Below are 14,067 nucleotides of genomic sequence, written 5' to 3' on the forward strand. Positions count from 1 at the left end.
TGCGTGCGTGCGTGCGTGCGTGCGTGCGTGGGGGTGGGGGGGTCTTTCTTTTAAAGGGGTGCTTTGCACCTGCATGCTGACCAGGGTACTGCCTGAGTGTATTCTGCCAGGTGATGGGCAGGCCAGCATAATGCCTGAATCCTTAAAGTGTGAATTTGTCATATTTATTGTAGTCCCAAATTAATAATTTTTGGGGACCGTTAGAATAAACAGCTAAAATATCCTCTTGGAAGGACTGAAAGGCTGCTTATATCATTCAGCAAAGTACTTTAGAAGTTCTCTGCCATGGCAACACAGTCTCAGTTAGCTTGCTGTGCACTACAGTGAAATTGGGCAAGAGATGACTTGTGAATGTATCTTCCCTCTATACCACAATTCCTTTTTGATTGTTCCCTTTCATTTACTTATTTTTAAAATCTGGATCTTGCTGCGTGTTCTAGTCTGGCCTGGAAATTGCTATGTTCTCAGCTTGGCAACTAAAGATCCTCCAAACTCAGTCCTTTTTATAAATGCTGACATTATCAGTGTGTGCCACCCCTCCACACAATTTTATCTTCCTGTCAAATTTGGAAGTCCCCAAATGAGAACCACAGAGACTGGTAAGTGATAGTATTGTTCTGCCTCATCATTTGCTCAGTATTAAAGGAAATCCTAGCGCGTCTGGATGGCTGACAACACTGGCTGTTCAGTGTCTCCCTTGGAGGGAGAGGTGTAGATTAGAACTAGTAAATAAAAGAAGGATAAAATTGTTAAGAGCTAGAGTAAACAAGTGGGTGAGGACTTGGTGCCTTGCAGAGGCTTGGAGCAAAGAACAGCTTCAATTCAGATAACTCTTGGGACTCGATTGCTGGGCGCATCTCTTTAAGAACTCAGAAGAGAGCAGCATCAGTTGGACTGATAAATTCACTAAGGACTTTGCTTAGAAAGTCCCCCATCCAACCCAGAGAGCACGGGTCAGTGGTGTTCTACTTGGGTAAGCACTGTGTGGCCTGACCACTGATTAATGAGAATGACGCTGGCCTTACAGCAGAAAGTTACTTTTCGCTTTTGCCAAAAAGCAAAAGGCATCCTTTTACTCCTGGTGGATAATAGCTATGAAGCAGGAGGATTATAAAGCCGAGGTCATGGTTGGTTACTAGGGAGTGCAAAGCTGGCCTGAGCTAGAGTCCCTTCCTCAAAAGAATGAAAGTCAAGGCTATGCTGGGTTGCAGAGAAAGTCAGCTGCAGGCTAAGCATGGCAATGTAGTGAGAATGTAGTGAGCGCTTGTCTCAAAACTTTAAAAATCATTTTAGAAACTTTGTAGAAGCTCAGCCTTAAAGGACTAGCCTGGCAAGGGGATGTTGTATAACAGTTTCCTCCCCCCCAGAGACTGAAACATTCCATCTTGCAGGGACATCCTTAATCAAGAAGGTTTAAAAACAAACAACAACAACTCAAAAGAAAGCTTCAGGTAGTTCCTGACACTGAGCAGATTCACTGGCCCCTTCACTGCCAGAGTTAGTAATAGGAACAGAGCTGCCAAGAAGACTCCCAGCGAAGCCAAGCTGCAAAGAAGACCAGAACAGCTGCCTAAAAGAAGCAGAAAGCAGCAGAGCTTCCTGGAAGGGGTTTAGACCAACTGAGACACCAGGAAAGGGTGGCATTAGTTTGAATTTTTTTGGTTGTGAGCCTAGCCTTTAACGGCTGAGCTATCCCTCCAGCCCTAGTTTGCATTTTTACAAAACCCTTAATATATGCTTTTCCTTAGTTTACTAAATTTATCTGTGTCCATAGGAGGGGATATGTTCACATGAGTGCAAGTGCCTGAAGGAGCCAGAGCTGGAGTTAACAGGTGATAGTAAGCTGCCTGATGTGGGTGCTAGGAACTGAACTCCAATCCTTTGGAAGAACATTGTGTATTAACTTCTGAGTATACGGTTCAATTAAAGACTGCTGGAAGCTGGACCTCCCACCTCCATTTATTCTTAATTTTTTTTTGTTTTTGAGAATTTCACCTGAGTACTGTGTATCATTCTCTCCAACTCCTCCTCCCACCCCCATTTCCTCTCAAATTCATGACCTTTCATGACCTTTACTGCGTCCACTTAGTGTTGCTCATATATATGTGTGTTTAGGACTGACCACTTGGGACTGGATAGTCTATTAGAGGGCTCTTCCCTGGAGAAGACTGATTCTTCATTTCTCAGCAACCATTGGTTTCCTGTAGCATTTCATCTAAGGGATAAAGCTCTGTGAGAGCTCCCATTCAGGCTTGCATGTTGACTGGTGGTGTCATTATGCAGGTCTTGTTTAGACAACCATGTTGTTGAGATTTCCAGGGCACAGCTTCCATGCCATGTCCAGAAGACACTATCTTGCAGCAGACATCCTGTTCCTCTGACTCTTAACAATCTTTCCACTGTATCTTCTGAGATCTTCCCTGAACTTTAGCTATAGGGGTTGACTTGCAGATGTATCAACTGGAGTTGGGTACCCTGTTGTCAGTTGTTCTCTGCCTTTTGGTAAGTTGTGGATCCCTGTAACTGTTTCCACCTGCTGCAAAAAGAAGCTTCTTTGGTGAGGGTGGGAGCTATGCTTACCAGGGAAGGCTACTGTAGGAGCTATGGGACTGGAGGAGGACTGGGATGACTCTAGCAAGTGAGGTGCTGGGGAGTTCATCAGACAAGGCAAGCTGTGCCTTTCTCCATTTCTAAACACAGTCGTGGTGTGTAGCTGTGGGTGGCCAGGAACTCACTTGGTAGACCAGGTGGCCTTGAACTTGGGGCCTTCCTCTTGGCTCTGACTAGGAACTCCATTATACACTTCTGAGAAATAAGAATAGAAGAAAATAGTACCATAGTTTCAGAAAACAGTTTCAGCTTCATAAAGTCCTTGAAAGCATCACGCTGATCCCAGACACTGTAAGCCTTCAAAATCTAAGAACATCAACTCACTGCATCTAGCTAAGAACACTAGATAGGCAAGCCATGCTCTTACACTTCATTCAGTGCAGGGATAAGAGAATTCTATTCTAAAAGAAGGAATAGTCATGTAAATTCTTCAAACTCCAGGAAGTTATTCTACTGTTATCTAGGATGAAACTAGGATTTCTTAATTTTCAATCAGAAGTTAAAAAATCTTTATTGAGCCAGGCGTTGGTGGCACCCGCCTTTGATCCCAGCACTCAGGAGGCAGAGGTAGGCAGATCTCTGTGAGTTCAAGGCCAGCCTGATCTACAGAGCAAGTTCCAGGACAGGCTCCAAAACAATACAGAGAAACCTGTTTCAAAAAAAACTTTATTGTTGTTATTGTTATCGGAGATAAAGTTTTTCTATGTAGCTCTGACTATCCCAGAACTCAATTTGTAGACCAACCTGCCCTCCAGAAGTTTAGTAATCCTAGCCTATCCCTTAAAGATATTATTATTTAAATATTAAATAATTAAAATATTAAAACTCCCTTTAAAATATTAAAACAGTCATCAAAGTTGATCTATGATGAAATTTAAATTTCAAATTGTTCATAGAGTAGCTCCTTAATTCATAAATCAAGAAGCAAAGGGGAATTTATTTTCAAGACAGGGTCTCTCTACATAGCCTTGGCTGTCCTGGAACTTGCTATATAGACAAGACTGGCCTCAGACTCACAAAGATTCACCTGCCTCTGCCTTCCAAGTGCTTGGGTTAAAGGCATGCACCACATACATGGCAGAATTTTAATTTACAAATCACAGCTCCACATAAGTTTTTCTATGATTGTGTTGACAATATTTTAGAAGAAATACAAAGAAACCAAAGAAAGAAATAATAGTCCAAGTGAACTAAAATATTATACATAAATTTAAATGTACATGCTACTCCAGCAGCACCTTTGTGAGAATGTATTTGCTAATACATAAATCCAGGTGAATACCCTTATTCTCAAAAATGTGTCCTTATAATTAGCTGTTGCATTTTTGAAATGTTGAGACCAAACATGTTACACTAATTTATTAGTAGTAAAAGTTAACAACATTAAACTATTATTTTGATAGGCTATATATATTTGCTTTTGTGGCACTGTTTTACAAAAGCCAAATGTCAAAATAAACCCACACCTCTGTTTTGCAGTGCTGCTATGGTCTTTCTATCTTTCTCTGTTCCTTCCTTCCTTCCTTCCTTCCTTCCTTCCTTCCTTCCTTCCTTCCTTCCCTCCTTCCTTCCTTTCTTTTTGTTTTGTTTTTGTTTTTTGAATCGAATTTAAAGAGATCCCCCTGCCTCTGCCTCCAGAGTGTTGGGATTAAAGGCCTGCGCCACCACCCAGCTTGGTATTTATTTCTTAAAACATGTGGGTTTATGAGCTACTCCACAGCTTGTAACTAGGTAACAACTGTGTTATTTGTATTAAGAAAAGTTGAAGCTATTAGATCCTTTCCCCAAAGAATCCTACTTTCTAAGCTCTGTTTCTTTGTTGCTACTTGTTTTCCTGGCCAGTTTCTGTGCATCTCTTGTGTTCTTTTGTTAGACCCCCGGAAAACTCAGGTATCCGGGGTCCCAGGCCACGACCGAGGTCACCCCAATCACCAGGCAGATTCGAGAGCTTGCTGCAAACTGTATGAGGCTTTATTTATTTTTTTAATGAGCTAACCCCATGTTAACTTGGGTCTTTCACCCACCCGCCATGGCCGATGGCTGGCAAAAGACAGTTCCTAGGGGCTCCTGAGAGATCTTATAGGGCAGCGTAAGGTGAGTGTCTAGGGGTATGCACAGGCTCAGGATTGGTGTGCCTCCAGGCTTGGAGGGCTTTGCCCTGTGTTGATTGGCCAACTGGTTGTTATGGCCCATAGGCCCTCCCAGGGTGGTTGCTATACTCTGTGTGTCATTGCTGTGCCCTTGTCGGTAAAGTACAACCAGGGTCGTAAAGCAAGAGGCCACCAGCTAACTTCTGATTGGTTCCTTGTCACGAGGCAGGCGTCTGACCTCTAAGTGACCAAGGCAAGATTATGGCAAGCACGTGTTATTATCATGGCTGCCGAAATGGGGAGCTGGTCTCTTTACTTTATGTTATGGAGACAGAGTCATGTGCAGTCTAGTGGCCTTGAACTGGCTGTATAATTTATAATGGCCTTAAGTCTTGATTCCCATACTTCCACCTTCTAAATACTGGGATTACTGATGTGAATCACATCTGGATCTGTTTCCTGTCTTTATATTATTTATGTCCCGGCTTTCCAAATGTGTCCTATAGCTAGAATAAAAACCTGTTCATGAAAGATGTCCATATCTTAACATTGTAAACTTAGAATCCTCTGTGCCTTTTAGTGCCTTGGTGATGGGTCATTTCTAGTTTCTTGAGATTATTGTTCCACTGTTGTTCTGTACCGTATTTATATATATATATATTTTTTACTTATTTTATTGTATTTTTACTTATGTGTGAGTGCCTGCAGAGGCCAGAAGTAGGCATCCCAATACCCCTGGAGCTGGAGGTTGTGAGACTATAGACATGGGTGCTGATAACTGAACTCAGGTCCTCTGGAAGAGCAGGAAGCACTCTTGACCACAGAGCCATCCCTCTAGCCCTAATTATACCATATTTTGCTTGTTCACTTACCTCTAGAAGGACATAGATCGTTTCATCCGTGTTTGTAGACTTTTGACTAAAGTATGGAAATTTTTCTGTTTGTTCACCATGAGTCAGCAAGTTTAGCATAAATGAATGGTGGAAAGCTAGACTTCCTTGATGGGGACCGGAACTCAGTTACTGGCAGAAAAAAAACAAAGGGATTTTTCTGGCCTGTTGGGCGTTTCCTGTGTGAAAAGAGGTCCAGAGGAGAGAGGAACAATAGAATCTCAATTTTAAGGATTGTAATTCTGCAATCAGGATAGTAATGGACAAGTCCTGTCTGGATTTGAATTAGTTATAACACTTGGGTAGCCAGCAATCCATGAAAGGGATATAGGTGTTGCCAGGGTGTGACATTATTTGGGGCTGACACATAGGTGATGTGTTTCTTTCTATTCTTTTGTCTTCTTTTTGCCTTTTATATATTCTCATTTGCTAATAAGTTGACTCTGGTTAGATCTTGAAGCAAATTTTAATTCCCAGATGGTGTGTGATTACACCCTTTGTAGAAGTCTATTGACATGATGTTTTGCAACTAACCTCAACACCCATGCTAATAAATTGTTAAATGATTTACTTCAACATTAATAATACACACACATATCATAATTGGTGGTACCAGAGTACAGTTCAAAGTCTCTTAAATCTATTCCCTATGCAAATTGGATGGCATGACAGTGCAAATGTTATAATTTGGGAATCTTCTGTGAGTCACAAAGTAAAGACGGGTGTATTATTCTTGCTCATATTTGTTCTTTAGCCAAGAAATCTGAGTTAGCAAAAAATACCTTATTGGGTAGTTGGGAGCAAACAGCAATTTCTGGGTAAGATGTCAGCTCATTGTAACAACAACCATTTGCTTGAGTTTTATGGGCTCAAGGTTTGAGCTGGAATTGTTTGGTCCACATGGCACCAGTCAGGTTCCCTCATAGGTTTGGCTTTAGTTGATTGGATTGGGATTTCAGAAAAGGCTGGGGTTCCTTTTCCTACATGTTTTCTTTCATCTGCTAGGAGACTGGCTTGGACTTAAAGTTGTGAAATAATAGAATTCTAGGGGCTCTATTCATATGTGCAGTTTCACTTCCCCCACATTCTCTTGGTAAAAGAAGTTGCTGAAACAGCACAAAGTTGAGGATTAGAAAAAGACTCCACTCCTTGGTGGGATTTATTTAAATAAGCGGTTGCTACTTTTAATCAAAATTAGAGTGTTTAATAGAGTCTTTGTTTATATACTTCTAGCTTCATGAATTTTCCAGTATACTCTTGGTTTATACTTTAAAGAAACTTGTCTTCCTGCTTTTTATTTTAAAGATTTTATTTATTATGTATATGACATTCTGCCTCTACGTATGCCTGCATGCCAGAAGAGGGCACCAGATCTCATTACGGATGGTTGTGAGCCACCATGTGGTTGCTGGGAATTGAACTCAGGACCTCTGGAAGAGCAGCCAGCGCCCTTAACCTCTGAGCCATCTCTCCAGCCCGTCTTTCTACTTTTTAAAAGTTAAATGAAAAATGGCAAGCTAGGTGTTATGTATTTATAACTTTTCTTATTGTTATAACAAAATGTCTGGCAGAAACAACTTAAGGGAAGAAGGACTTATTTTGGCTCACAGTTTGAAGGAATACTGTCCACCATGTAGGGAAGACACAAGGCAAGAAAACAAGGCAGCTGATCACATTGCATCCAAACTCAAGGAGCAAAAAGAAATGAGTGTTTGTACTCTGCTAGCTAAGGCCCCAATCCATCAAATGATGCCATCCACAGTTAGAATGGGTCTTCCAACACTAATTAAGCTAATCTATATAACTCATCACAGGCATGTCAGAGGTATGTCTCTTTGCTTAACCCAGATCCTGTTGTTGACAATATTACCTATTACAGGCTGTGATTGTATTTCATGTTAACATCCCACCCTCAGGGAGTAGAGCTACAGCTTTTCTGTATCCCTCCAGCCAGTTCCCAAACAATGATAAAGGGACTTATTAATTTTGAACACTTGGCCTATAGCTTAGGCTTGTTCTAATTAGCTCTTATAACTTAACCCATTTATATTAATCTACATTCTATAATGAGACATTACCTCTCTTCCATCTTGCACCTCCTGCTTCCCCTCCATGTCTTCTGGCTTCTCCTGTATACCTAGATTCCTCCTCCTCTTCATTTCTCTTCCTAGAAATTCCACCCGTATCTCCTGCCTAGCTGTTGGCCATTCAGCTTTTCATTACACCAGTCACAGCAATATATCTTCACATAGTTACAAATATCCCACAACATTTCCCCCCTTTTGTCTAAATAAAAAGGAAAGGTTTTAACTCTAATACAGTAAAAACTATATACAATAAGAAAAATTGTCAGGTAAGAATTACATTCACAATGTCCACTTTATTTGTATTTGGTAAATTCAGAGAAAGTACTATATTATCTATCATATCTTAGTGAGTCCAGAGGTCTTTTTAATACTTAAACCATTTTTATCATAACTTGTATTACCATCCTAAAAATATCTTTTTAGATTTTAAAACATCTTCTTAGATAAACAACTTAAGCTTTTATGTTTCTCAACCTTATAAACTTTACATCTCTCATTTAAGTTTCTTTCCCGAATATGGTAACAAGGAAAACTGTAACAATAACTATCTAGTCTTTCAACCCCATCAAAGATCCAAAAAGGATGTAATAGTACCTGAGTAAACAGGAAGTGCAAAATAACTTCCAAAACTACAGAAATGACAGAGACAGCTGACTGCCTGGACAATCACCCAAGGTTCCTCTACAATGTTGGAGTATTCATCTTCAGCCTACAGACCTAGAATATCTGACAGACTTTTCTGTGAAGCAGGAATTTTGAAGGACTGTCCTACCTTGTCTTGGCAAAGTTTGGCAGTTGCCTTCTTTTATGCCCTGTTTGTCCAGTTTGGACAGCATACTGCCAGTAATCAAGGCAAGAGCAATATCTAGCCCAATTGTGTAGCTTTGCCACATTGAAAGCAAACTCCATCTGGAGGTTCTTTGATGCCCATCAGCCATTTTTTAAGTAAACTGGTGCTGCCAGGAGCAGACGTGTCTCACTGTCATGAAAAGCCTTATGTTATTAAAACATTTTAAATGCCATCTTCTGTAGATCATTGAAGTGTTTAAAGATAATCTATTTAAAATATATGTTTGACCTTGAAAACATACCTAACATGACTATAACTTCGATTGTTATAGATGGCTAACTACTAACCAGTCTTTCTTTATTATCCTAAATTGTTTACAAGGACTCACACTTTACATTTTTAAACAAGATGAATAGGTATAATACCTTAAACAAGAGTAGAAAAATTATGCAGTATAACAAAAATCACCTCAAATTTGTATTAATATACAAAACAATATAAAAATTTTGAGACTAGCAACCACTAGTTCAAAAGTAGACTCAACAATCCATCCCTGTATCCCATCATTCTATACTGTATCTCCTATTTTACCCTTCAGAAAGAAATCCCTGAATCTAATCTCCTTTATTTAGCTTTTTCCCTGACCATGACCAATAACAACTGTAACCAACTCCTAAATGATGACAAACATCCATAACCCACCCAATGACCAAAAGTCACCCACCCAACACTTGGGCATCCTGTTCTCTAGGCCGCTTCCTGTTGTTTGAGGATGATGGTAGCTTTAGGGAACCCTGAGAAAATTTGGATAATGATCAAGTCCTGGGAGAGCTAGCTGCATTATTTTGTTGTTGTTGTTGTTGTTTAGTCTCTGTGTGATAGGAAAGTACAGAGCTTATCTGAAGTCTTGGCTGGATAGTCTGTGGGGCTGCGCCATCTCAGCCAGCAGCTTTGAAGTTGTTCTGGATGCAGAATTTTGAAGAAACTGCAACAGAGGCATTCTGAGAAATTGGACCACCTGCACTACTTATCTTCTTTAAGGTATCTGGTCCTTTTGTTCTGAAAACACACCGACTTTTAAAGTTAACATACATATCTTCATTAACACAAGTATGGAATGTGTGGAATGTACAAGGCAACTGAAGATGATTTTGTTTTGTGTTTGAACAGGTAAAAGGCATCTTTATAAATCCTTTTGGACTATGTCACCAAACTATAAATCTCCATCTGTGTCATATGAAAGGATGGCATGTAGTAATAAGTCATGAAGACTCTGTAGCCAACAAGATTTATCATGTCTCATCCAATCTCAGAGCTGTTCCCATAGTAGAGGGATCAGCATATATGTCCCCTGTCCTGAATTCTTTCCTAGTTTCTTTCTTCATGTCTGTAGCCAAGATTTTCAGGAGGTCTCCCCAATCAATTTTGATCTTTATTAATTTTGTAGAGAACCATAACTTTTTGTTTCCAGTGGAAACAAAGGCATAGCCTCTCTCCCAATGCAACACATTTCCTGACTTCTATTTTTGAAGCCAAGGCATTTCTAATATATATAGGCTGGTTTAATTCAGCAGTCCCTTCCATAATCCAATGTCTCTCGGCAGCTGCACTTCACCTATCAGCATTTACAAAATTCAGAGTCAACAAAGCACCACACAGGATCTAGATGCCCTGTGTATTTCCCATCTTTATGTGGCTTTTTTTCTTTAATATTACTTTGCTTTCTCTTTAAAGACTTTATTATTTTTCAACTACTTTTCCTATACCCAATTTTTACTATATCTGCTTAAAGATTTTCTCAGTCTGGACCACTTTACTACTCACCTGCAGCCTTCTCTGACTACGTGTGCCAAGGCACATGACACTGGCTGGCTCAAGCCCACAGGCAGCAGCTGAGAGCCATGTCTCTGTACACTGTGGCCTGCCTAAGAGGCTGTGGACTAGGAAGCTATATCTGGCTATGTGTTTGTGTGTTTGGAACATTTCTTTTTAAGCTTTCCAGGTCCTATGTGGAAATATATGCCCCCATATTGGATACCATATGTAACATGTCTTTCTCTGTCCCATCAGCCAGAGACTTACTAATTATGAAAGCTCAGGCTATATCTTAGGCTTTTCCCTAACTAGTTCTTATAACTTAAATGAACCCATTTCTATTTAATCTCCATGTGGCTTTACCTGTCTTTAATCTTGTATCTCCCGGGTTCCTCTCCATGTCTCCTGCAGGCATAGATTCCTCTTCCTCTCTCTGCCTGGTAGTCCCGCCTACCTCTCCTGCCTACCTATTGGCCGCCCAGCATTTTATTACACCAATCACACACTTTAACAAATATTCAGCAACAGCTGGTAGAATATTTGCTTGGCAAACTCACTCCTCTGCTTCGTAATGCTGCCACAGAATTTATTTTCATGCATTTTTTTCTCATGTAGCTCTCTGGTCTCAGCAAGAGTGTCAAAGTGATATGGAAAGTGTCTGTGTACTTCGGGTCCTGGTGTATCTGGAAGCTGTGTGGCTTGCCCTTCTTTTTCCTTCTCAAGGCCAGGCTTCCCAGCCCCATGCTGGCCTCTAAGGTAGTGATTTTTCCAAGGGGTCTACTCATCCTTTCCTTTCTTTTCTCTCTGCTAACCTGGGAACCATCTCTCTTACCTACATTTCCTGGAACAGCTTCTGATTTACTCAAATCAGCATTGATAGGATTCTTGACTACAGCAGTCTCCTGGAGCTACTGAAAACAAATGGTATTTGTATCAGAATCCACACGTGAAAGAGCACATGAAAGACACATGTGTCTGTATCAGAATCCACACATGAAAGAATGGGCATTCGCTGAAATCTGGTTCCAGTTGGTGATTAGGTAAATGGTTTTGTTGTGTATTGGATATTTCACCCTGGTGGTATGACATGGCTTCCGTTATTAGCCTGGATATAAAGCAGTGAGGGAATTTTAAATACATAGTTTGTGAGAATAGTTTGACTATGAGGAAGCAAAGAAAGGAGATGGCTTCAATATTATCTGTGCTGTTGGTACACAGGCTTCAGATTCTACTGACCTGAAATAATGTGGCAGTTCACGTTGGTTTTCCTTTCTGGAGGCAGAAGGTATAGAAGACTGCCTCTTACTCGTATTGACCCTCACGGTATTTCTTCCTTGGCATTATGCTTAGTGGTTTTACCTCTGGATGGATGAATGGACCCATTAAGGTTTGGCTGACCTTGGATACTGTGTTAGTTATTTTCTGTTGTGAAATACTTATCAGAAAGCAACTTAAGAGAGAACACAGGTTTTCTGGCTTACAGTTTGGGAGGGCATAGTCCATCGTGGTGGGGAGGGATAGAAGGCTTTGTGCTCATATCAGAACAGATTAGGAAACAGGAAGGAACATGAAATGAATTCTGGAATGCAGCTAGGCTCCCCCCCTTTCATTCAGCCACCTTTTAGGGATGAGCCACCAACACTGGGGTAGGCCTTCCTCTCTCAGTTACTGCTCTCCATGAAGGCACCCAGAGGTGTGCCTCAGTAATGTCCTGGATATTTTCTTATTCTAATCATGTTGATGATAAAAATGGGCCATCACAGATATGGACATAGCCATTGCATCCAGGTATATCACAAATAGAAAGAAGTCAGAACGGTCACCCAGGAGAAGCTGAAGGAGTGTGTTGGGAAGCACGAGCAACTCTTTGAATTAGCCAGGGACAGAGCACTCAGGATCCTGGGAGATGCTATTTTTGCTAATTGGTTGAATTTCAACTGTATGGACGGATCGGAGACAGTTATCAAGAAACCAAATGAGTAGAGCATAGATATAAAGTAGCTGGATTTGATATTTGGGGGGCCTTTCTGCTTTGCTGAAGGCTAGCGCAGCCTGTTCTGTGCTTTCATGATACATAGCATTGAAACGTACAGGAAGAAATTAAAGGCAAGCACATAAGAGTTTCCTAAACATAGGCTTTTCCAAGGATTTACTAGGATGTGGGGGACCGAATATCGGGTCCCAGGTTCTGGCCACCATAAACAGCGGTGGCACCAGGAAACTCTGGGCCACTATTGTATTGTTAATGTCAGCAGGGATACTTTTGTTTACCATGGCCTCAGGACAATATGCCTCCTTATTTTTATATCTATGCACCTAAGCATCTGAATAGACCCTCACCTGGGAGGAGGAGCTAGAGGTATGTGAGTAACGTATGAGGGCAGAAGGTTAGGAGGGAAGCGGGCGAGCGGGGAAAGGAGAACAAAGAGAGAAATGGTTGCCTCGTAATATTAGCAGGATGGTTAAGAGACACCAGAAAAGATGGCTAATAAAGAAATGGCTCTAGTTCCAAAACATGGAACTGAGAGTTCTCTGAAGATGACAAGATGCCTGTGTTTGGTCTTTATCGCCGTTGGATTCCTCGAAGCTTCCAGGTCCACACACCCCCACTCAGGTAGAACCCCATGGACTAAGGCTGAGACATGCTGGGCCACGACACTAGGAATAGAGTTCCTGGTCATTGGTGGTGTCAGAACACTAGCCAGACTGTGATACTATAGCATCATATGGTGTTAGAGCACCACTAGACTTGAGAACCACTGACTGACCCAGGCTGCAGCTCCTGGACCAGCCCCATCCTCTCTTCTGCAGCTCAAAGCCCACAACTGCACTCACCCTTGTGAAGGCTCCCCTTTCGGCAGCCATAACAGCCGAACACGTGCTTGCCATAAACTTGCCTTGGTCACTTAGAGGTCAGATGCCTGCCTTGTGACAAGGAACCCATCAGAAGTTAGTTAGTCACTAGAAAGTCAGATGTCTGCCTCGTGACAAGGAACCAATCAGAAGTTAGCTGGTGGCCCTATGCTTTACGACCCTGGGTGTGCTTTACAGACAAGTGCACAGCAATGACGCACAAAGCATAGCAACCACCCTGGGAGGGCCTATGGGCCATAACAACCAGTTGGCCAATCAACACAGGGCAAGCCCTCCAAGCCTGGAGGCACACCAATCGTGAGCCTGTGCGTACCCCTAGACACTCCCCTTACGCTGCCCTACAAGATCTCTTGGGAGCCCCTAGGAGCTGTCTTTTGCTAGCCATCGGCCATGGCGGGTGGGTGAAAGACCCGAGCTAACATGGGGTTAGCTCGTTAAATTACAATAAAGCCTCGTGCAGTTTGCATCAAGCTCTCGAATCCACCTGGTGATTGGGGTGACCCGAGAACGTGGCCTGGGACCCCGGATACCTGAGTTTTCTGGGGGTCTAACACTTGTAGTTAGATACAGCCTCAGCTGCCAGCCCAGGCTCACCCCAGGCAGACCTCTACTGGGGCAAAGCAAACCCATCAGCTCCTCAGAGCTGGGAGAGTGTGCAACAGTGAGTGTTTGGCTCCTTGCCTGGTGAATTCTTAGGGGATGGTGTTACCAGTTGATAATGATGAGGCCTGAGTTTGCAGGGAAAGTCAAGGAAGAAAAATTCAAAACCTCAAAAGCAAGCTCCACCCTTCTGCAACCTTGGTGGAAGAGCTGGGATATCAAACAAAAGAATAGGAGGTAATTCCAAGGTTAGCAGCAGCAGGAAGAGACTACTCCCTGTAGTAGAATATTATTTTAAGATGTATTACATT

The sequence above is a fragment of the Cricetulus griseus genome (genome assembly GCF_003668045.3).
Source record: "Cricetulus griseus strain 17A/GY chromosome 1 unlocalized genomic scaffold, alternate assembly CriGri-PICRH-1.0 chr1_0, whole genome shotgun sequence".
In the NCBI taxonomy this organism is placed as follows: domain Eukaryota; kingdom Metazoa; phylum Chordata; class Mammalia; order Rodentia; family Cricetidae; genus Cricetulus; species Cricetulus griseus.